Source organism: Onychomys torridus, unplaced genomic scaffold, assembly GCF_903995425.1.
Source record: "Onychomys torridus unplaced genomic scaffold, mOncTor1.1, whole genome shotgun sequence".
Lineage (NCBI taxonomy): Eukaryota > Metazoa > Chordata > Mammalia > Rodentia > Cricetidae > Onychomys > Onychomys torridus.
The window spans coordinates 4470-30527 of NW_023412932.1; the positions used below are offsets into that span (position 1 = coordinate 4470).

At 41.5% G+C, this 26058-nt stretch overlaps 1 long non-coding RNA gene across 3 annotated transcripts; it reads left to right on the top strand.

Moving 5' to 3' along the window:
- LOC118576077 lies at window positions 1-23371 on the top strand. 3 transcript variants are annotated; one of them, XR_004943911.1, is made up of 5 exons: window positions 1-425; window positions 4137-4252; window positions 10373-10605; window positions 22390-22464; window positions 23331-23371. It is a non-coding gene; the product is annotated as an uncharacterized LOC118576077 (long non-coding RNA). The 3 variants fall into 3 exon arrangements; XR_004943909.1 differs by lacking the exon at window positions 23331-23371 and having other exon boundaries at window positions 22390-22503; XR_004943910.1 differs by lacking the exons at window positions 1-425; window positions 23331-23371 and adding an exon at window positions 3260-3311 and having other exon boundaries at window positions 22390-22503.
- The last annotated feature ends 2687 nt before the right edge of the window (window positions 23372-26058 follow it).

Genomic DNA, 26058 nt, shown 5'->3' on the forward strand with positions numbered 1-26058 from the left:
CCTATAGGAGAATGTGAAGCCTTTAGTTGCTCTGAGTTTGTTTAAGCTCTTCTCCACTGAAGATGTCCCTTTACATCTGATGAACCCAGAAGCTGGAAAGCCCTCTGATTTGATTCTCACCCTACTTTTGGTGCCTCCCTTGTTTATCAGACCCTCTGTTGTGAGTGATTTGAAGTCTGGATCCAATGAAGAAGACCAGCCAATGAAACTGACAGAGATCAATTTCCTAAATGATGTGATCAAAAATATCAGTGTTTCCCATTAACTTGTGCATTCTGCACTTCATGCATCTAGAGTTGATGACTCACTAGAATGCAAGAAAACTCAGAGCAGGTTTGTTTCTGATCTTTCTGTACATCTGCACTGGATCTTGGGAGCCAAGATGCAGATGATCATGGAGGACTGGACTTCCTGCAGCTGAGAAGGTAAATACATTTCAACTTTCCTGTTCTTTGTTTCCTATCCAGCGTTTCCATTTTGATAGTTCATGCTACATATATAGAGAGGCAAGTCCCCAGAAACCCACAAAGCTTTTTGAAAATATCTCATTTCACTTTGTTTATGGTTTTTGAACTGAGTGCTCTGTCTGCATGTACATCTTCATGCCAGAAGGGGACATTAGAACCCATTATAGATGGTTGTGAGCTACACTGTGGCTGCTGGGAATTGAACTTTGACCTCTGGAAGATCAGCCAGTACTCTTAACTTCTGAACCATCTCTCCAACTAATCCCACTTTGTTAAACACACATAACTTCTGTAACATATTCAAGGGTACAGTCATAGTTGTAGCTGGAGGTTGTTGTGTTTTCATTTGTTTATTTGTTAAAGAGGTAGAAATCCAGCCTGGGACCATGTGTGCCAACCATGTAATCACTGGACCACTGACCTAGACCCTGCTACACAGATCATGAATGTAATCTCACTGACTCTAAGAAGACAGTTCTTGTAAAATAGCTATATTCAATAATAGGTTTATTTATTTTTATTTTATTTTGCTTATCTATCTATCTATCTATCTATCTATCTATGTATTTATTTATTTTTTTTGAGCTGAGGATCGAACCCAAGGCCTTGTGCTTGCTAGGCAAGCACTCTACCACTGAGCTAAATCCCCAACCTAATAGGTTTATTTTTAAGTGGTCTTGGTTTTGGTTTGGTTGTAGTTTGGTTTTTTGAGACAGAGTCTCTCTCTATGTAGCTGTCTGTCCTGGAACTTACTATGTAGACTGAGGTGACTTTGAACCTACAGAGCTCTTCCTGCCTCTGCCTCTCAAGTACTGGGATTAAAGGCCTGTGCCTCCATGCCTGGCTCAACTTTTTAAGTTTTTAAAGGGATGATGGATAAAGTACATAAGTTACTGTCTGTAATCTGTTCTTATTTTTAGTGTATGTGTGTGCACACATGCATGAGTGTGAGTGCACATGTCCTAGAGTGTGCATGTGGAGGTCAAAGGACAAATTTCAGGAGTCAGTTCTTCCCACACTGAGTTCCAGTGATGGAGCTTAGGTCCTCAAACCTGCTGGCAAGTGCATTTACCAAACCAATGAGCCATCTCACCAGCTCTTACCATATTACTGTCAGTTAGAGACAGCTGTAAAAGAAAAAAGAAAGCATTTTTATATCTGCAAAAGAATCTGCTGTTTGCTTTTATGCATTTTAATTTTCTTTTTTCCCCAGTGCTAGAGAAGAAACTGGGACCTCATAGCTGGGAGTTCAACTGACCTCATCCTAAGCCCATTCAGCAGTATTTTAAAACAGAAGGGCACGCCCATCTACCTCAGGCTTTCCCCACACACCAAATCCACTCAGTCCATGATCAGTTCAGTCAGTGTCACCTGACCATTTCTGGTTTTCACAGTTTGGTGATGTGAGCAGTAGAGATGAGTGACAGTTTTTGGGATGTTGTCTTTGAAATGTCTCTTGTATCATGCTTGGTGTTTATGAATGCATCCATTCCACCTTCTGTGCTGCAGCTTTTTTCCTACTGACAACACTTTCAACACCTTTGTTAGTTTAATCCTCACATTCTAAAGTAATTCACTGAAATCATTTTCCTGAAAAGTCTTATTTAAAAATATTTAATAAAATAAGCAGTGCTCCAATTTGTTTGTACATTTTGTAGTCTAGCCATCCAGAAACTTCTGGTCCCAAAATTGTCCAAATAATAAAAATAATCAGTTCTTCTTCCTAGTTAGTTTTCCCAGTATGGGTTGTTAGACCTGCAGAATTTTGAGAATGAGAATATGGAGGCCTCACAGAAGCTCAGTGAGCTGACCAAGGACAAAGTCTTCCCTTAGTAAGTGTTTGTCTTGGCAGGGACCCCAACTGTTGTACAATGGCCCACTCTGATTTTCTTTGTCTCTGGACTGCAGGGTCTGTAGATCTGATTCTTAGCCAGCAGCATTAGCAAGCAGCTTTCAGACTTATTCTTCTTTACCCAGTTTTGCTAAGGTTTAAAGTGACTATTAGCTCTTCCAAGCCCAATATTGTCATACTCAGTAGCCTGTAGATCAGTGGTCATCAACTTTCCTAATGCTGTGACACTTCAATACATCCCTGCATTGTTTTTATGACCCCAAAGCATAAAATTATTTTGTAGAGTTGTCTTAATTTTATTTTGCTACTGTTAATAATTTTAATATAAATGTCTACATAGGACATCTAATATGTGTCCCTTGTGAAAGGCTCCTTACATCCCAAAGGGATCACAACCCACATACTGAGAACCACTTGTTAGAAGACCAATGGACATCACAATAGGGTTGTCAGGTAGGAGCTGACTGCTATGGGATCTATGCACTCTCTGGGTCTCCTACTTCCCCAAGTGTACTTGCACATTACCTGCTGGTGTTTCCTCATGACAGTGGACCGATTAGGACAGGTGGTGTACTCCTCTTGTTTTTTGAGGTGCATTGAGGGGATATTTTGGGGGGGTTTCAGAAATAGTTTGATTCTTGCAGGAAATAACTGTTCTCTGCTTTTGGTCTTGAGTGCCACTCTCATAATTGTTAAAGGTTTTTGTTTATATCTTCCTGTGAACCTGGGATAGGGTTGGTTTGCTGAGGCATGGAGTCAGGGGTTCCCAGAGGAGGCTGGCAAGGTCTTACTATGCAGAAGATGTTTCCAGTGATCTGCAAAGCTGGCTTCTGATAGAGCAGAGTCAATTGAAAAAAAAGTTGGACATGCTGAGGGAACAGAAGGAGAACCTACTGGAGGTTTGGGTCCTGCTGAAGCACCACTTGGGTGAATTGAGGGTGCTCAGTAAGAACCAAGAAGAGACCAGTGACCTCCAGAACCAGCAACAGCAGGTAGGACTGGCAGCTGGGTCACAGTTAGTTCCAGCATCATTTACTTAGGTAACCTTACCAAGTCTACCCCTCCAGACACCTGTGCTCTATCTCATCACTTTCCTCATCCATCCACCCAGCAATCCACCCACTTCATGACATAAAATTGTTAATTCTGTGTCTAGTGCATTAGTATTTCTGGGAAGTGAGTCTCCTCTGAGAATCTTGGTCATTGGCATGCAATCCCTGATGCTCTTTTGAAGCTGTAGTCAAAAGGGGGAAACAGGTCAATCACTTATCACACAGCTACATGTCATTGTGGATGGGAGGATTGCTATACACAGATTTGAGTTCAAGAGTAAAAAATTCTCTAACCATCTCCACTAGTTCAAGAGTATGTTCCCCTAGGCTAGTTTAGTTCCCAGGAATGGAAAGGTGAGTTTTGGGACTTCTCTTAAAGGCTGGTGTGCTTGTTTTAAAGATAACTGCCCCTCTAACACTTTATTGTTTTTTTCTCACCCCTTTCTCTGTCTCTCTCTCTGTGGTTGTGTGTGTGTGTGTGTGTGTGTGTGTGTGTGTGTGTGTGTGTGTACAATTGAGGCATGTGGGAGTCCAATGCATATTGCATGTGGATGACAGCTAGAGGAGACCACTGCATTTCTCTTTTTCAGTCTCAATCTTATCAACTTGAAGCAGGCTTTCTATGTCCCCATGAGCTTGACATTTGGTGAGATTGACTGACCAGCAAGCTCTTGGGATTTTCTGTGTGTGCTTGCACTTGTGTGAGATTAGATTGACTATACTATACTCAACCCTCCACTAAGGACACAATCTTCTAATGAACAGGAGCAGCAAAGAATGGAAGAGAGACTTCAGAGCATGCTGAAGCAGAGGGAGCTGGTTACACAGCAAAAACACTTGGCAATAAAGCTGCAGCATCATTTGACTGTCTCCCAGATGAGGTATAAACCCAGGCTGAAGTTGGGGTATGGAGCCAATTGGGTCCCCTGTACTAGGGATCTCTGTCATTTGTGGGCTTTTGCTTATCTGAAAGACTCTGTTCCAAGCAAGGGTAGACCAGCTCAGAACTCAGGGTATTATGCTGGTACCGTCAATAAGAACTTCTGTCCAGCAAACAATATGTCTGATACTTTTTGGGTCTGCAGAATTATGTCCCATCCCTCTCTTCTGATCTCTCTAATATGTTCTCAGCAGGCTTTCCTCGAACTTGCAGAGCTCTGCCTGCTTATGCCTCACAAGTGATGGGATTTAAAGGTGTGTCTCACCATATCTGAAATTCTGTTAAGGCAAGACCAAGTCCCTCCCGACTTTATCAAGCAAGAGCAAGGTGTCTGACCATAGGTATTGGGATCGAGAAAGATAGCTCATGTACCAGAAATAGATCCAGATCACACTGCCAGGGGCCTTCAAACACACCCAGCTATACAACTGGCCCCCATTTGCAGAGGGTCTGCTCCAGTCCCATGCTGATTCCACAACTGCCATTCTAAATTTCCTGAGTTCTTTTGAGCTTAGTTCAGTTGTTTCTGTAGATATCCACATCCTGATCTCTACCACTCTTGCTCATGTAATCCCTCTAAAAAAGACAAGAAGGAACACAGCTTGAAATTTTAAGGTTTTCTATATCAAACCAGTGACAGCATTGTACAACATGGAGAGAAAAATAAAATAAAATCAGAAATAAGGGCAGGTGTGTGTGATGGTGCATGTCTTTAATCTAAACTCTTTTGAGAGCACCTACAGATAATCTCTGGCCTCTTGTAGCATTCCTACAATATATATCAAGTCATCCAGAAATGCATATTGTTACCCTTCCTAGAAAATAATAAACATAAAATGGACGAGGAAAAAAATGAGGTTGTTGATGAGGAACTCATCATGAACAGTCTCTGTATCTCTACTATGCTGTTATGTATGACTTTAGTATGCTACTCCTTTTGTTTATATACTGTAGGAAAAAGTCCTGTTCTTTGCCATAGAGCCCAGTGCATACAGTACTCATATCAACATCTGATACTAGTTAAGGGCAGAAAATAATTCAAGGCCCCGCTAATCTGTGACACTTGTTCATTAGGGGTACATACAATGACTGCTGCCAAAGATCAATGTTGACTGTCCAGTACAATTGAGTTTTTGTGATATCACTGAATGATATGTGAAATGGTGGACCCCCACCAGGACTTTGCCCTTACTAACTTTCTCCTCTAGGTCAGAAAAACTCCTACATGATCTGGAACAGTCCACAGCTCAGGATGAGAGCCTCCTGCCCCCAGAGCTGGTGCAGCAGGAACACTAACTGTCATAAGATGCTTGAGATAAAAAAAAAGAAGTATGCAGAAAAACTGACATCAACCAGCAAGTGTTCCCAGTGAGGGCCACAACAATATGGAGGGAAAATATGTTTCTGCTCACTGTTATTCTGAAAGTTTATTGCTACGAACTTTTGGTAACTGACTGAGCCCTCGGCCCTTCATATGTGGAGAGAGATATGTCAATGGAGACTGTGTTGATGTCATTCTGCTATCCAGAAAGACCACACAACAGATGCATCATATTCTCACTCCAGTCCAGTACTGGAGTTACTCAATTTCATGCACATGTGATGGTGAAGTGAATTGTTCTGAGAGATGATTTAGAAAGGATGACACCATGAGCTTTTATGTCTTTGGGTAGCAGATGCTCCCATGTGTTTTTTTGGTCTTGAATCGGCACTGAGACACATGCTGGCAGACATAATTCTTTAGTGGCCAACAGAGCATAAGATCAACTTTGGCAAGGTCTTAACCTAAAAGCCCCAAAGTGGCATGACAATACTTGTCTTGAAGAGGTTACTTCAATTCATGGTTGCCTTCCAACTTATGTATAAAGCCAGCCACAGGATGTTAGACCATGCACTAATATGCATGATGAGAATGCTTCTCAGTGAAAATAGTTTTGGTTTATTTTCAGGTTTGCTTGAATTGAGGTTTTGATGTTCTTTGTTTTGTTTTGATGTTTTGGTATTTTTGGTTCTTTTGTTCTTTCTTTGATTTTATATTTTGGTAAGGCTCTACACTGAATATACTAAATGCCTTCTTAAAGCCCCTATTCAGTCAAATTTCCATAATTTCATGAATAAAAGGACAATTTCCAACTCTTCATTCTTAAAATTCGGTTTGTAGTTGGGTGTGATGTCACACTTCTGTAACCATAGAACTCAACAGGCAGAGATGTAGTTCTGCAAGTTCTAGGAGGCTTAGGCTACATTGTGAGTTCCCAGCCAGACAGGGTTACAAACCAGAATGATGTCTTGAGTTTGAATTACATGGCCTACTCCATGAATATCCACTTCATGATGGGAAAAGATCCATATTAAACACTTGCCTTCACATGTCTATGTACTCCGAAAAATGGAAAATAGATACACACATGTTCATACATATGAGATTTTTCAGAAATGCACCTGTGTTTTCTAATGCATCTCAGGAAGTGAGACCATTGGTTACAGGAGTATAGAATAAATGAGGAAACCTATAGCTCTCTGCCTTTCTTTTCCTGAAATACACCACCAGTGACACTGGCAATGCAGGGCCAGTAACCTTCTGAGACATATTGAGATGTGGTCTTGTTAATGTGCTATTGCCATATCTATCCATTTTGCATGGAATTTCTTTGAGTTTCATTTACTTCTGTTTATGTATATGGGGATTTTGCCTGTTTTTTATGCACCACAAGCAAGCAGTTTGCACTGAAGCCAGAAAGGGCAATGGATTCCACCTGAAACTGGAATCAAGGAGATTGTTAGCTGATTTCTGGGTCCTCTGGGAGAGCTATACATCCTCTTAAAGGATGAGTGATCTCTCCATCCCCTGCAATTGACATTCTTCCTTCCAGCCTCTCTAGTGTATTAGGTGGACTGGATTACACCTAACTGAAGAGAGATGTTTCTGGAGAATTGTAGGGACAGGATCATGAGGTAGGCATGGGAAAATGCTTGGGATGCCAGTCATTCAAGCAGAGTGCTCCTGTGTTCAGGATCATCACTCAGCATCTCTTACTGTCAGAGTTGGAGCAGTTATGTCACCTCTCGTCTAGATGACAATGCAGAAGTGGCCCATCACATAAAATGCAATTTTAAGACACCCCTGGGGATGGAGATGGGGTAAGTTATACCTGTGATGCACCTGCTAAGCAGTGTTAAGTGGAAACTTCACTTTTGTCTGGGTGAATGGAACCTGAGAGTGTGTCTCTGCAAGGCTTGAAAGGGAGAGGAATGGTTGATGCTACTCTTTTTTACCACAGATGAAGTCACAGTGTATTGAGGAAAGGTTTCTTTCAGATGAGGCCTTTATTCTTCTGCAGTTCTTCTGGAATAGATCTGACCTGAGACTCACAGAGAGTTAATGTGTGAAGGAATTATCCTTGTTAAGTTCCAGTCTCTTTCTCTCAAATGTAAGCTTTTAAGATCTCTAAGGTCAGAGAAGTAGGTGGTTCATTTAAGTTCATCCCTTTCATTGGTCACTTTCTCATTCTGAACTAATTCTGATACAATACCTGTAGACACACTGGAACCAGTTGAGACTTCATTCATCCTACACCACCAGTCACCAACTTGTGGCATGTGTCTCCTTGTCCATCTTTCCATTATTGGGAAGAAGCCTATGTTCAGTCATGCCTTACTTCCATGTGAATCCTCAGCATAGCTTTGGTTCTTTTGATAAATGCTACCAGGAAGATTGTTAGGAGCCGCCAACCGCCATTCCGAGATGGCACTGGCCTTGAATCACCAGTTCATAAATAACTCCATGTAAGGCAATTGCAGAGCTCTGTGGCTGATTTACACTTCACCTGCATGAGTGTTGATATCATGACCTTGTGTCCCCAAGCCTATCCCGTGGCTCCCCGTGCTTGAATTCTGGTGGAATCCAATCACAGAGTAACCCGTTCCCTTAGTTTCCCATATAAACAGCTGCTCTTTTGTTCTCGGGGCCCCTCACCTCCCGCTCTCCCTTAATCAAGAGGCGCTCCAATAAAGTGTGATCTGAGAAGAATCCTCAAGTGGTGGTCGTTCTTCCACGCTGGTCGAGGAGCTCGCCGCAGAAGATTAACATGGCATCTTCTCCTTGCATTTGTGCAGATAGATAAGAGTTTACTATCAACCTTTCTCAGACTAAACTTTATAGAGTGTGTTATTGGACTGGGGTGCCTCTTCTGTCTCAGATACGCATGCCTAGTCTTCAAAGCATTCTGTCAGCTACTCACATGGCCAATCTTATTAGGGCTAAATTGACAGTTAAAGCTCCTCTTGATGTCTTCCCTGTAGTAGTTGTAGCAGATGAATGTAGTTACAAACCAGGAATATAACTCAGAGACAGAATACTTCCCTGGCATGTGCAATGTATTAGGTTCAAAATTAGTACATTATGGATGATGGGGATGGAAAATTAACCCTGTTACATCCTATGAAGTGAAATAACAGCAAACTGTAGTTATCATGGAAGCTTTTAAAATTCTCCCATCTCCATTTCTTGCCTTTTGTTAACTGTGGCAAACATTTATTTTGAAGAAGAATATTTCCAATGAAGGATGTATATATATTGTACTCTGAGAGGTATGTAGTTGAGTGTGTCAGGTCTTAACCCTCTGAAACTTAGACAACTGTCTTCCTATTTCTCATTTATACTAGAATATCTCCATCAATTGCACTCATATCAATATATTACTCCATGTTACATATGAGTGAATTTGGGCTTTTTCTTACTTTAGTTTGGTGACAAGGAACCATAGAAATAAGGCCAATATCAGATTAAAATGAAAAACAACAACAACACCAGATTAAGAGAATGTGGTCATCTTGAATTTGAAGATTTGCTAAGACCTTTGTTCCATCCCCAGCACATCTTCTATAGATGCCTGGTTAACTATCATTTATTGTCTCTTTGTTATTCTCTCCAAGAGCCCATACGTTGTGGTGAATGTCAAGATGGTCTCTATGGCTTGCCTATGAGTCACTTGCACTGATAGACTCCCCTAATGAGGGTGACATGTTCTAATTAATTCAGTGTTCAGGGAATCTCCCAGGTGCCTTTGTCTTCAGCTTCAAAGCAGGTAACGTTTATCTTCCCTTGGACACTCCTATTTTATGATCATAAATGACAGTATCTCTTCTACTTCTGTTGTGAAAATTTAGACACATGTCATCTGTTCATTAAAATTTACAATATCAAGAGGTGGCACGGTGGTTTTTATATGATTTCCCTAAGTGTATGTTTAAAATTCTTCATCTAGTTAAACAGTGTGTGTTTCCCTCTGCCATTAGTTCTGGAAATGAAGATTCAAGTATCATATCATAAAATTTTGATTTCTGATTTTTACATTTTAAAATAATATATACTTGCATGTCGTTTATGTACATATTCTAGTACTTGGCCCAATAGAAGGCATTTAATTGGATACATGTGTATGCATATTAAAGCTACTTAAAAGCCATGAGTTGATTAAGGTCAGGATATCTGATGTGTATAACCTGGAGTCCTAGCATGAAGGTGTGCATGAATTATAAGCTGCATTTTAATTTTGAATGTGAATAAATGAACAAATGACTTTCTGTAAACAAGTTTCACAGGTACTATGATATAGATAACACTAGTAATTCAATCAGTGTTTATTTATAAAAGGAAAATAATAGTGGAAAATAATGTGCATTTTTACTTCCCAACCTTGGAAGAAGGGAAAGATTGATGAAGGGTACTATTAATATTAATAATCACCTCATACAAATTAAAAATTGTTAAAACATAAGGAATCAATTTTAGTCCAAATGACAATAGCAAGGCCAAGATTTTTAGTTTATGACTTTCCCTTATTCTAGGTTACCATTTTTTACTTCTTGATATCCTAGTAATTTGTGAATAGATAAGCATATTTGAAAATATTTCACTGTTAATTATTGGGTTCTACTGTTTACATGTCAATACCCTGTGACTACTAAGAATAAAATAGTTTTGAACATGCACCCTAAAACTATAGTTTTAATTTAAGAACCAAACCAAAAAAGTTAATCCTCTCCCTTTCCATTGCAGAAAATATGTAGACCCAGAAATGAAGATAAATGACAGAGAATATATCTCTGTGGACAATAAACAGTGTCTGTTTCTTGACCAAACTACATCACAGTATTCACATTGATCAGAGCAAGCTTGCCAGAAGTGGATGAAGAGGAGCAATAGAAAACATTTTTGGAAGTCCAGATGTTAATGTTTGTCCTCAGGGAGAGCCGCCACCTAACACCTCTGAAGAACCAACACCTCTACAGGTAATTCCCACCAACTTGAAAAGTAACCTGTTTGCTTGGGAGAGGAAAGATGCATCTGTGTGGCCCATGTCTGCAGTATTGCAGATGGGGTCAAAAAAGAGGAGTCCAGCCTCAAACATATCCTGACCCTCCTTCACACCCTCACTTCCAGGGACACTCTTGCCTGTCACCATCTATGGTGTAAGTGAAAAATATATTAGACCATAGAAATAAATACTCAGCCCTTTATTCTGCTCATGTGGAAAGGGCCAGGTTCGGGTGCAAGAGAGCTTAGGGGAGCGGGATATCCCGGCTAGATCAAGAACAAACAGGGAGAACAAGGAAAGAGAGACCATGATAAATGAAGACCCCATGGGAATAGGAAGAAGCAAAGTGCTAGAGAGGTCCCCAGAAACCCACAAAGATACCTCCACTATAGACTACTGGCAATGGTCAAGAGAGTGCCTGAGCTGATCTACTCTGGTGATAGGATGGCTGAAAACCCCATAGAACTCTCATCCACTGACTGATGGAAGCAGATGCAGAGATCCATGGTCTGGCCCCAGGTGGAGCTCTGGGAGTCCAATCAGCAAGAAAGAGGAGGGATTATATGAGCAAGAGTATTGAGACAATGATTGGAAAATGCTCAGAGACAAATAGCCAAACTGGTGGAAACACATGAACTATGAACCAATACCTGAGGAGCCCCTTTGGAACTGGTCCACGCTCTCTGGACAAGTGAGAAAGTCAATTAGCATGAGCTATTTAGAAGGACCCCAGGCAGTAAGACTGGGAACTGTTTTTAGTGCATGCGCTGGCCTTTTGGAACTTAGGGCCTATTCAGGGATACTTTGTTCATCCTAGGTAAAGGTAGGAGGGGACTGGACCTGCCTCAACTGAATCTACCAGGCAGAGCTGAATCCCCAGGGAAGTCCTTGCCTTGGAGGAGGTGGGAATGGGGGGTGTATTGAGGGGAGAGTGGGGGTGTGGAATAAGGTAGGACAGGGCAATCCATGACGGACATGTACAATTAAATTAATTATAATTTTTTTTAAAAAAAGAAATAAAACTCAGAAAGGAAACATGCTTTTAACACAAGTCAGGAGAACTCATCAAAATAGAGAGAATAAACAATTAGACTCCTGGAGGAATTACAGTCAACATGAAAATGACCAACATGCTTGTGTTTTTTGAGACTTGTTTATTTTATGTGGATGAATTTTTACCTGTATTCTGTCTGTGCACCATGTGTGTGTCCACTGCCCACAGAGGTCAGGAGAGGATATCAGATCTCCTGGAACTGGACTTATAGATGGTTGTCAGTTACCATGTGGGTGCTCTGAATCGATCCCATGTCCTCTGCAAGAACAAGTGCTCTCAATTGCTGAAGCATCCTTCCAGCTCCTAGAATGAATGCTGGAGATGCAAATGATTAGGTTGAAAACCAATGTATTTTATGTGGAAATGAGTAGCCAGTCTCAGGATGCTTGCTAAGTTTCTGGGTCCCAGGCATCCTCAGCTTGCTAGTTTTACAACTGAAATCCAGAACTATGTAGGTATTAAGAACAGCAATAAGGAGGTTGGGCATGCTAATCTCATTATTCGGGAGATATGATGGGTCTTTGGGAGTCCAAGTCTATCCTGATCTCAATTGATTTGGGAGATGGGGGAAGGCAATGTACATGTACACCATTGAAGAAGTGTAGATATCAAAGGTTAATTTTTGAGAGTCAATTTTTTCCTCCCATCATGACAGTCTCAGGTATCAAAATCAGGATGTCAGTCTTCCTGGCAAGTGCTTTTACTCACTTAGCCATCTCACTAGCCCTCTGATACACACTTTGACGAAAAAAATTTTCACTAACACACATGGGCTTGGTTCTCATATGCTTTAACAATTGGTTCTGACTTTGGGAGATTGTTTGACCTTTAAGACATGGCCTAGCTAACAGAAGAAGGTTGCCTGTGATGGGTCTTAATGGCCATCACCACTTCTGGAACCAGTTTTGAGTTTGTCTGCTTCCTGGTCTACCACAGTACGAGAAACAACAGTTCACTACCACAGACGAAGCTACCCTGTTTGCCCCCCACTCTGTAATTGACTGACATTCCCTGCAGCCATCAGCCTTCCTCCCTTAGCTAATTTCTGTCATATTTTTGTCACAGCAACTAGAAAAGAAACAGCTGTATTTTATGTCTTAAACTCTGCTCAGAAGGTGTAAAACAAGCAGGAGAGATAGGCTTGTTTGCAGACCTTCCTTACACCAGTTTCTGATCTCCACTGCAACTAGCTCATTGCCTCGAAGCATCTCACTTGAACATTAGGAGGGAAAGGGGCAGTTAGACACAGTTATCCCACCTAATGAACAAAACCATTACTAACTGTGACTTTCATATTGTCATAATACAACTTCAAATGTTCTTTCTTTTAAGCCCAATTCAATTTACAGTTTCAGGTATGAAATCTCACCTATGGAACAGGGTTCAAAACCAATCAAAAAGTGGCAGGTTAAGTCATTAACCTTTACACCAATTTTACATCAATGTGTAGTTTTGATGTCTTTTTAAAGACATGTGTCTTTAGTTACATGGCCTTAAAACCAGGTTATCTCTTCCATTCCAGTTATCTGTGAGCTTGCTGTTGTGACAGTAACATGCAGGCTTTTTTACTATACCTCTGCACTATCACTTGGAATCATGTATGGTGACAGCTGAGCATTGTGCTTTTTACTTGGGATTGTATTTGCTATCCTGAGTTTTTTGTGCTTCTATATGAGTCTTCAGACCCCCTCACCCATTTCTGTGAGGAATGCCACTGGAATTTCAACTGGAATTGCATTGAATCTCTAGATTGCTTTTGGTAAAAGAGACATTTCTCACAATAATGAATTCTTTCCATCCTTGACCGTGAGAGATCTTTGTGTGTTCTAACATCTTTCTCATTTTCTTCCTTCAGTGTCTTAATGTTTTCATTAACAAAGCCTCTTGGTTAGGTTTGTTCCTAGATACATTTTCTTGAGGTTGTTGTGAGTGGGAGTGTTTCCATGATGTCTTTCTGAGCATGCTTGTAAAAACACTTCTCATTTGCTAAGATTACTATTTGTCGTATTTCTATTATCTTATTATATTTTTGTTGCATTTTTTCATGCTTTTTAGTATAATAGTAATACTGGTTTCACAGAAACAATTTTAAAGGGCTTCTTCTGTGTCTGTTTTTTTTATTTATTTTATTAGAATTGACTGTAAATCTTTTGAATTGTAGTGATATTCTGCTGTTACTCCATCTGAGCCTGGACTTTATTTAGTCAGAAAGCTTTTTATCATTGTTTGAAACTTTTTATTTGTTATGAGTCCTTTTAGGTTGTTGATCTCATTTTGGTTTAAAATTTTGGGAGTTTGGATGAATCTTAGAATTGATTCATTTTCTTTAGATTTTACACCTTAATGGAGTAGTGGTTTTAAGAATAATTTTCCCTCAAACCCTGACATTCATTACCCCCACTCACATTCAAGTTGTTTCTGTAGATCTCATCCATTTCTCTGTCACTGGGTGATTCCTGTGTCTTTCCTAGGGTCCTGTTTTCTAGGTGGCCTCCATGGAGTTGTGAGTAGCAGTCTAGTCAAATTTGTTTTACATCTAGTATCCTACTATGAGTGGTACATACCATGTTAGTCTTTGTGAGTCTTGGTTACCTCACTCAGGATGATTTCTTCCAGATCCACCCATTTGCCTGCAAACCTCATGATGTCATTGTTTTTCTCTCCTGAGTAGTTCTCCATTGTGTATATGTATTTCTCTTATTTATCCATTCTTCATTTGAAGGGCATCTAGGTTGTTTACAGGTTCTGGCTATGAACAATTCTGATATGAACATAGCTGAGCAAATGCCCTTGTAGTATGATTTAGCATTCCTTGGGTATATGCCCAAGAGTGCTACAGCTGGGTCTTGGGGGAGATGGATTCCCAATTTTCTAAGGAAGCGCCATATTGATTTCCAAAGTGGCTATACAAGCTTGCATTCCCACCAGCAGTGGAGGAGAGTTCCCCCTTGCTCCAAATCCTCTCAAGCATAAGCTGTCTTGAGTGTTTTTGATCTTAGCCATTCTGACAGGTGTAAGGTGGTATCTCAGAGTCATTTTGATTTGCATTTCCCTGATAATTAAGGATGGTGAGAAATTCCTTAAATGTCTTTCAGCCATTTGAGCTTCCTCTGTTGAGAATTATCTATTTAGTTTCTGAATTGGACTGTTGGGCATTTTGAAGTCTAATTTCTGGAGTTCTTTATATATTCTGGATATCAGCCCTCTTTCAGATGTGGAGTTGGTGAAGACCTTTTCCCATTCTGTAGGCTGTGGCTTTGTCTTGTTGACCACAGCCTTTGCTCTATGAAAGATTCTCAGTTTCAAAAGGTCCAATTGTTTGATTGATTCTCTCAGTAGAGAGCTTATGGGAGCAGGAGTTCCCAGCAGGATCAAGAACAGAAAGGGAGAACAAGGAATAACAGGCCATGATAAATGAAGACCACATGAGAATAGGAAGAAGCAAAATGCTAGAGAGGTCCCCAGAAATCCACAATGATACCTCCACTGTTGACTACTGGCAATGGCCGAGCAAAAACCCAAACTGACCTAGTCTAGTAATTGGATGGCCAAACACCCTAACTGTCATCCTAGAACTCTCATCCAAAAACTGATGGAAGTGGATGCAGAGATCCTCAGCCAGGCCCCAGGTGGAGCTCCTGGAGTCCAATTGTCGAGAAAGAGGAGGGAATGTAAGAGCAAGAATTGTTGTGATCAATACTGGAAAAAGCACAGGGACAAAGAGCCAAACTAATAGAAACACATGAATTATGAATCAAAAGCTGTGGAACTCCCAACTAGATCATGCCCTCTGAATAAGTGAGACAATAGAATAGCTTGAACTGTTTGGGAGGCACCCAAGCAGTGGGACCTGGACCTCTCCTTAGTGCATGAGCTGGCTGTTTATTAGCTGGGGCTTATGTCATGATGAGGAGAATGAAGAACATGGAAGGTCTCTCTCTGGTGATGTCAAGAGTTTCCAGACAGAAGAACCCAGCCTTGAACATGCCTGTGCACCTCCCTGTTCTCTTAGTCTCAGGAATACCCTTGATAGCCTTCCCAGCTTCACACACAAATAATTTATACTATGGAAATAACAGACCTTAAACCATGCATGGTTTTAACATGAATGAGAATTCTGTCCCTGACACAAAATTATAATAACAACAACAGTAGTAATGAGGGAGCAGGGCATCCTTAGGGTGGAAATAATATTTGATGCATGTAAACTAAAATATAAGTATTTAGAAATTTGCTATTAGTCATACGCCTAAATCTTTTAAACTCAAAATTCAGTGTTTACATACCACAAAGCAGGAATTCAGGTGACTGAAATAAAAAAGATGACATATTTCTGTAGCTAAAGATGTATGTAAGAGAACAACTGAATCTTGGATGTTGTTGTCTCTTCCAATTTTACTTTAAATGTTTCAGAAATCTGTATATGTTTGCATATTTATTTAATGCATTGGGAATTTCATACAATGCATTTTGATCATATCCTACTGCTCTTCCCTAATCAAATCCTCCTTCCCTGCCTACTCAATTTTGTGTCCTCATTTTTCTTTAAATTCCATCCAGTCAAATTTGTGTTGCCACCAACTGTATTTGGTCTACTATTGGGGCTACATATACCCATGGCAAGGTATAGATTTATGGAAATGGGTTAATTTAAGAGCAAGGTATAGTTAGCAAGAAGTCTGAGCCATTAGGCCAAACAGTTTGTGTGTGTGTGTGTGTGTTGGGGGGGGGTTCTTTACATTTTTATTTTATTTTTTATATTTATTGTATTTGTGTTTTAATTTTACACATCAGCCATGGGTTCCCCAGTACTCCCCCCTCCTGCCCCCGCCCACACCTTCCTCCCAGCCCCTCCCCTCCATTCACATCTCCTCCAGGGCCAAGACTCCCCTGGGGATTCATTTAAACCTGGTAGCTTCAGTACAGGCAGATACAGTCCCCTCTTTCCAGGGTGAGCAAAGTGTCCCTGTGTAAGGCCAAGGTTCCAAACAGCCAGCTCATGCACTAAGGACAGTAAGAGTGTGAATTGTTGAGACCAGATTTAAAAAGCAGAGGGACAAATAGCCAAACAAATGGAAGCACATGAATTATGAACCAAACAGTTTTTATTAGTATAAACATCTGTGTGTTTATTTGGGTCTGAGCAGCTGCAGGAGCCAAGTGGACACAGGAAACCTTCTGGATACATTTCTTGCCCCATTTTTTAAATTTGGTTGCCTGTTGTTGTTGTTGGAACTTTTTTTGACACAGTTTCTTTGTGTAGTCCTGGCTATCCAGGAACTTGCTCTGGGAGGAGGCTGACTTTGAACTCACAGAGATCTGCCTGCCTCTGCCTCCCATATGCTGGAATGAAAGGTGTGTACCACCACTGTCCAGCTGAGTTTTTCTTTTGCTTGATGTTTGTTTATCTAGATAGTTAGTTAGCTAGTTAATTTTAATATTCTAGGTAGCAGCCTTCGGTCAACTGTATAGCTAGTATAGATATTTCCCATTCTGTAGACTGCCACTTTATCCAATGATGGTGTCCTTTACTGTTCAGAAGCTTTTCAGTCTCATATGGCCAGTGTTGGAAACCTTCCCTAGTATGAGACAGTGGTTTTGAATCCAACACTTAAAAATTCCTGCACTTCATTTATACTATAATCATATTCCCCTTTATGCATATAGTGGTGGTAGCTAGTTTATGTACTACTCTCAAACATATTATATCCCTTCCTTTATTCTCTTGCCTTAAACATGTACATCACTTGGTAGATTTATTACTATATTTGCTATCCAAATCAATGACATCAAACTTTCCTTCCTAAAGCATTGTATGTTTATTTCTTACTAGAATTTTGCCTAAAATTTATCTAGAAATATTTTATAAGACATATACTCTTTACAAATTAACTATAGAACATTGTTTTGTTTGTTTTTTGAGGTGGGGTTTCTGTAGCTTTGGCTGTCCTAGAACTTGCTCTATAGACTATGCTGACCTTAAACTCACAAAGATCCACCTGACTCTGCCTCCCAAGTGCTGGGATTAACAGCATGTGCCACCAACCCCTGGTATAAAACTTTTTTAAAAAACCAGATATGTTGCACAGATATTTTTTTTTTTGCTTTTTTTTAAACTTATTGTTTTTCTTTATTAAGTAATTTCTTTTCTGTGGTGGTGCGGCATGCCTTTAATCCCAGTACTCATAAGGCAGAGCCATGCAGATCTTTGTGAGTTTCACGCCAGCCTGGTCTGTAGAGCAATCCAGAACAAGCACCAAAACTACACAGAGAAACCCTGTCTTGAAAAACCACAAACATAAAATCAAATTTCTTATTCTTTTTACATACCAAACACAGATCCCCCTCACTTCTTTCCTCCCACGCCCCCAACATCCCCACCAACCCAACCCACCCATTCCCTCTTGCAAAAAGGTAAGGCCTCACATGGGGAATCAGCAAAGCCTGGTACGTTCAGATGAGGCAGATCCAAGCCCCTCTCCCTGCATCAAGGCTGTGCAAGGTGTCTCATGATAGGCAATGGGCTTCAATAAGCCAGCTCATGCACCAAGAAATGGATCCTGATGCTATTGCCAGGGGAGCTCTTAAGAATATCAAGCTACCCAGCTGTCTCACTTATGCAGAGGGCCTAGTCCAGTCCCATGGAGGCTCCATAGCTCTTGGTCTAAAGTTCATGAGTACCCACTAGCTTGATTTGTTTGTCTCTGTGGGTGTCCCTATCATGATCTTGATACCCCTTGCTCATAGAATCCCTGAGCCCTCTCTTCTACTGGACTCCTGGAGCTTGGCCTGGTGCTTGACTGTGGATCTCTGCATCTGCTTCCATCAGTTACTGGATGAAGGCACTATGATGACAGTTAGGGGTTTTGCCAATCTGATTGCCTGGGTAAGTCAGTTACCTGGGTAAGACAGCTCAGTCCCCACTCCACTGTTGCTAATAGTCTAAGCTGGAGTCATCAATTTAGATTCCTGGGAGTTTCCCTAGTAACTGATTTCTCCCTACCCCAATGATGTTCCCTCTATCAAGGTATCTCTTTCATTGCTCTCCCACTCCATCCCTGTTTCAGCTTGACCATCCTTTTTCACTATGTCCTCATCTCTCATCCCCTATCCTGTACCATCCCCCAAAACCCAGTTTACTCATGCAGATCTCCTCTGTTTCCTCTTCCAATGGTGATCCATGCATTCCTCTTAGGGTCCTCCCGGGTTCCTAGCTTCTCTGGAGCTGTGGGTTGTAGTCTGGTTATCCTTTGCTTTATAACTAGTATATAAGTGGATACTTATGAGTGAGAACATACCATGTTTGTCTTTCCAAACCTGGGATATCTCACTCAGGATAGTATTTTCTAGTTCTATCCACAGCCATGTGGCAAAAGACAGATTAATAGAAAAGGGTTCATTTAAGTTTAGAGAGCTAACTAGCAAGAAGCCTGAGCTATACATCAAACAGTTTGTAATTAATATTAAGCCTCTGACAGGTTATTTATGAACAGGTGGGCAGGAGAGTTTAGTCTGTCTACAGAATACAGGTCTGGTTTACCTAATTTCTTTTTTATTTTAAATGTTTTATTGATTCTGTTGGGTTTATATCATGCATCCAAATCTCACTATCCCCCCAACTCATTCACTCACATGAGCTCTGCCATTGAACCCTCCCCCACAAAACAAAACAAAATGAAAATGAACATTGAAAACCCGAAATTAAACAAAAACATACAAAAGTCTTGGAGAGGAGGCTGTAGTGAGGACCAGTAAGTCACGTAGTATACCCTTTAGTCCAGAGATCTTTGCTTGTGAGTGTTCCAGAACTCTCTGGCTTCTCTACACTATAGATGATGGACCTGCTCCTGTACTCTTCATGGAAATCCTATTGATGCCTTGTGTCATGCAGATCCTGCAGCTGTGGATAGGAATGTCCCAGCCTTTCACTAGCTCTAGCAGTTCATAGACAAAGATGATGTTAAGATGGGCTGATTCAGCCCTGGTTCTGGCCTGGATGGTAGCAGTTTGGATAACCCTCCACCTTTCCTTACCTCACTACCCAGGCAATCTCTCCAGCTTGTACACCTAGCACACCCTGTGCAGCAGGCAGAATGGAGAGAGGCCAGTTTTCCTGCTCTCATGCCCTTGCTTCTAACTTACTCACCCTCGGGCCACAAGAGAAAGCTCTGCTGTTTAGTCCAGGTGAGGTGCCATGCCCACAATCCCAATTAATGCAGTTGGTGAGTGGCTGCCCCAGCTCTTCTATTCTTACACCCCAGAATCCAACTCTCCCTCCAGTTGTAGGTAGCATGTTCTTAGGTGGGGCAGGCATCTTTCTCTCACCATGAACAACACAATGCAGAAGGAGGAGGTGGACTCAGTTCATTTGCTCTCACAGCCTCAGAGACAGCTCACCTGGACCACCACTTATAAGGTACTCTCTAATGTGCTGCTCAGTCCATGAACAGGAACCACCCACCCAACTGATACAATTGGTAAGGGGCAGGTTCAGCTCCCCCAGTGCTTCAGCCTGTGAAGGGTAATGTTAATTCTTGTTAAGCTACCCTGATTTTGGAGGTAACAGGGGCCACTGACCTCAACATAGATCGAGGAAGTTGCAGTGCAACAGATACAGACATATCTTCTGTAAGCAATCTAGGCCCAGAGGATACCAGGGCCCCTCTTGGCAGCATTGGCCACTCAGATCTGTATGCCCACAGCAGAAGCATAGTCCTTGGACACTAACATGGACCTAGATGGAAGCTTGGACCCCTACCTACTTCTGGGTGGCCGTTGTTGGCAACATAGGCCATGGACATGAACCCAGATCCTGGCTGTGTTTGCAACATTGACTGCGACATGGTCCTAGACTGCAGCCCAGGCCTGGATTTGACCTTGGGCCTAGTTGGCAGTGTAGGTCACTCAGATTGGATTGGAACCAGTAGCATCATGTGCACAGGTAGTGGCCTAGATTCCAGGCATCTGCACTGACTTTGATGGCCATAGGTGCCTGAAACATCAACACAGAAACTGGCTGCAACAGAGTCATTGACCCTGACAAAACCCTCAGCAACAGCCCTAGCCCAGATGCCATTTGGTCCTAGTTGGCAACGCAAGCTTCTAAGACACACCTGTTCTTTTAGGGAGCATATCCTTTTGACACCAACATGGTCATAGGTGTTGACCCAGACTGCAGGTTGTAGCAAGGCCCTCACTGGAAAGAGGAGATATGGATATCAACACAGACCCCCATAGCTTCCTCAGGGACATGGACAGGACATGGCCTTTGGTAGCAGCCCAGAAAGGGACATTATCATTACCCCAGATATCAAGTAGGCCATGGATTTATTAAAAGCTCCCTTAATCAATGTTTTCATTTCTTGAGAGGCTTTAGAACAATGCTGTTGTGATTCTCATTAATTGAATGCTCATGATAATTTCAGGAAATGTGTATCTAAAATAATATTTTTTAGGGAGAACTAAATATATGGACACAGAGATACATTATCAGTACTTTTCCCAAAATTAAATGGTGTCCACATCATATCCCTGTGTAGACCTGGCTGACAGGGACCTCAATATATAGTGCAAGCTGAGCCCATAAGAGTTCTGATGTTCCAGGAGTTTCTGGGGCTACTGGATTGAGATAACACTCCTGACCAAAGAAATTGGTTCTAAGACAAAAAAGTACTAAATCACTTTATTATTAATAAAAATACAGTTATTTTACTCAATAGGGGCTTAAATAGATCAGTTAACATGAACAGTGAATATCTTTAGCAAATATCAAAACAACAAAAACAACAAAAGAAAGAAAAATAAATAGCAAAAGCTCAAACCATAACAAAAACAACCAAAAAAAAAAACAAAGCAAACAAAACCCAACCAAACACTATACAAAAAAATTAGTTCAGAAGCATTCTCTTGCATCACATATAGCAGCACAAACCTACAGGCTGTGGCTGGACTTGGAAGGCAGTAAGCAAATGTAAAAAAAAAACCTCTTCAAAACTAGTATAGCAAGGCCTCCTACAGGCATTGTAGGTCAAGCCATCACTAACACTAAGAGTGAGATATTTCCTAGAGCAAACCTTGTGACCCTTGAGAAGCTTTTGATAAATTATCACACACTGCTGATCCTGCAATGTCTTGTTCACTATGTGAATCTCCCAGACACTTCTGTGTTTTCTGGAGACCCAACATGTCCATGGGCAGCATCTGAGTGCCCAGAACATCAAAGGTGACTCAGATGTCTTCTGTAAATTCTTTCTCAGGAACAGTCACTTCAGGCCAGGCTGGCAAACCAAAGAATACTCACTCATTTTAAATAGGAAAACAATGACTAACATAAATAATGATGGAATGTGGAGATCTCTTTGGTGCATTCTCTTCAGCAACACTGGTGCATGACATGGAGTCAGGTTCAACACTCAACTGGAGAAGGAAATATGCTTTTGGGTGTGGTCTGTCTGGAAAAGTATCACATCAACCCAATCTTCCATGACAGATTTCATACCACAAAAGGAAGGATGAGAACTCAGTCAGCTTGGCAAAGCCATCCACATTAAACTGACAGAAATATTCTTGCTCACTACATCTCTTCCCTCCATGTTGTAGTACCCTTCACAGGGGCCTCTTGCTGTTGAATGCCAGGGTTCTCATTAATTCTTGGATCAGGTTTTCTGTGTCTCAAGCTCATTTTTGAAACTTTCTTTTCTTTAGGAGGACTAAGTCAGCAGACCAATAGATGTGATTGTGCCTGGATCACCTGGAAGACAGCTGGTATTTTCCTCACTGGTGAGTTCACAGCTCTAAAGGAGTGTCTTCTGAGGAGGAAGTCTTGATCTGTGAGTAGAGAATGTCATGGATTCAAGGCATCTGTGGCTTCTTTGGCCTCCTCAGTTCTCTGAAGATCTGCTATATGAGAATGAAAGGCAATCAGAAACAGAAACAGCTTGGCTAGGCCACTGGGCAGAAAAAAATCAAGACCTATTCCCCCTGGAAGCCAAGGTCAAGAGCCCCCATCCCCAACCATTACCATGTTTGCTAGGTATGGGATGCAATCATGGTTCACTTGCCTGTGAGACTTAGTGCTCCTACTGTAGCTGCTTGGTCTGCAGGAGGCTCTCAACCTGAGTTGTGGTCTGTTCAAACTCAGAATGGAGATTTTCTGACCTAGAGGAGGAAGGCAGTTAGGGAACAGCCCTGGGGGGAACTGCTATGTCAGATATAGAGCCTGAACCAGCTCTACTCAGCTGGGCAATCCATAGTGACTTTTCAGCTGCTATCATCTCTAGTATTCCCCAAGGAAGAAGGTTCAGAGTGTACCTGGACCTTGATTTTTTTCTCAGCCTTTAAAATCTGCTAGGAGATGAGCTGAAAAATACAGTGTTCTGGGCAAGAAAATTTAGCACATTTCTCCAGGTGTCTATATACATTATTTTGAGAGGAAAAATAGCAATGTAGTAAAGACTGAGTAACAGTTCAGGGCAGAAATAGATGTGCCTTGATTAGATACAGGTGAATATGAGAAACCATGGAAATTAAATATAGACACTCTAGGGGAGGATACAAAATAAAAGCAGTGAAGGATCTGATTATTGATAAAGAACAGAAACCAACCTCCATTCAACTCCTGAACTCCTAAATCTTTTTTTTAATAGAAACATCTTTACACAGGAAACAGATGCATACTGTAGGGAACCTGTAAACTTCAATAGTGTGTGGCATGCAGATCTGCTCAAAGGTAGGAACTTCTCTCTAAAGGTGATATTCTGGAAGGAAAATAAACAGGCAGAAACACACAGAACCAAGCATCCTCCTGCTAGGTTGAGGACTGCCATAGGGAGATTTGTGAAGATACACAGGGGACACAGAGAAGATTCCAGAGAGCTCAGGAAGGAATAAGGGGTACACAACCCCAGAACCACTATAGACCAAATATAGTTTTTTCTGGAGAAGTTCTTGTTGACCAGGCCAGGACAATATCCTGAGAAGTTCTTTCCTTTGCCATGTCTGGGAGCTTTTCAGATGGTTGGAATCCCAAAAGGACAGAGATCCAGGGACAGGTCACCTACATGGTTCTAACCGCTACTCCCCATTGGTCTCCTACCTCATCTCAGAGACATTGAAGTGATGTTGGAGCCTGTCTACCAAGTCCTCTTGCTGGGTGATCAGGTCCTTCTGCTTCAGCAGATCCTTTGATCTTTCATCCAGGTGCTCTTGGGCCTGTTCATTAAAAGATTGTGCTCTAAGTGGAGGGTTGCTCTCTCACATGCACACACACCAATTCAGGAACACACACAAGTACAAGTCTGCACACATACAAGCACATTGTAATGCAGTCCATGTTTAGCTTCACAGACACAGCTAAAATAACTAGCAACCACCAGGGACACTAATGAAAAGAAGGTAAGCCTGTTGAATGAGAGAAGAACACAGAGGGCACGAGAGATAGGCGGTTCATACATTGAAGGTGCTATCCTGTAATCTAATGCACAGACAGGAGGCTCTCTGTGGTCCTGGCCCCTTAACTAACTCTGTTTAGGAAGTTCTCTAGACGGTAGAGTATAAAAGTATTCCCCAGCAAAGGACTACTTGATGGTGTTGGACTAGCCCACTGGTCCTGTTTACTGTTTCCCAGTGGCCAGCAAATTGAGGATGATCCTACAAAATGAGCTCCCTTTACCACAGGTTGCCTCATTTTGAATCCAAAGCAAAGATCTCAAGAAACTAGAAAGTCTCCATAACCAGGATCCAAAAGAAACAATTCCTTCCTGTGAGGTGATTGTGCTAGGGATTAGTTTGAGTAACAAATGGCGACCAAGCCAGTGCCAAATAATTTTATGTATTATTTTACACTCAACAATATTCCATGGAAGACACCAAGAACATTGTACTTTTTTACTTTTGACTGATGGGCATCAGGAGGCTGTTCCCAGGAATGCTGATAAAACATTGGTGTCCCTAGCTTCTATGTGGACACCTACTTCATGTTCTGGAATCACTGGGTCACATGGGGATTACAGTTCAAATTTCTGAAGATATGCAAGTGGCTTCTCACTGTGCTATACCATTTTACACTACCAGCAATGTCTAGCTTTCTCATTCTTTCAAACCCTCCATGAGGCTGACTTTCACTCAGAGTAAACCACTTTGGAGCAAAGCAGTTACTGAGTGCTACAGACACAGCACATTGTGTATACTGTAGACCCTCTGGAGCCTGAATGAGGTGCACTGAGACAGCCCCATTTTCACACCACAGAATGGCTCAGGAATGTCTGCTAGACTCTCATGCAGCTGGAAGCACACTGCAAGTTCGTATCTCTCAAGGAATGACATCCAGCCCAAGATCCAAGGACAAGGTTAACTGAGCCTTGGTTAGACAAATGGGGAAAGTAAGTGGTAGCAGGCAGTGTGGATGAGGACAAAATAGGATACAGAGAAGACACAGCAAGCCACCTGACCACTGAGTTTGCAGTCCCCATTCACCCAGAGCAGACAAGGACACAACCCTCAGGCAGCCTATCCTACCTCTCCGACACCTTGATTTGCCACAGTCACCTCCTTCTAAACTTTATGTACCACATTCCTTTGGTTTGCTTCAAGGATTTCTGTGCAGATAAATATTTTTGTCTCTATAAATACTGGAAAAGCATTTGGTTAGAGTACTTTTGTGTCCCTTTGTTCCTGTGAGCTGGGTGGACATGCAGGAAGATGGGCATCAGCGTAAAATATTTGACGGATGCCAAGTGAGGGGCACAGTACTTTTTCAACAAAGTTGATTCCATCATCAATAAAGATGAGTAAGTGAACATACAAATATGAAGAAACACAACATGAGATGTAAAAATCCACACATACAAACACACACTTGCACCTATAAGCACCTGTACTCACAGACATCACAAATACTTACCCCTATACATACAGAAAACATAAACACACACACACACACACACACACACACACACACACACACACACACACATATGTATTCATCCACACATGGTCACATACACACACGGAAGAACACTACTGCACATGCAATAGACAGTATTCACAAAAACGCACACAGAGGTTTACACATACACACAGAGTTGCACAGAAAAGCACAACAAACCACAAAACATCCCCAGCACATATATTCTCTCTCTCTCTCTCTCTCTCTCTCTCTCTCTCTCTCTCTCTCTCTCTCTGTTTCAAATAGTTACTGAACTTAGAAAGGAAAGTGAGAGGACTGCTGAACCTTTGCTGATGTATATCATGTAGTAGGTCCTCTATGATCTCTGTATGGCTCTTAGACTCAGGAAGGCTCTGCTACAAAGTCTGCACTTACTTTTCCTTGAATGAACTTAACCCATCACAAAACCCACTGACACTACAGGTTCC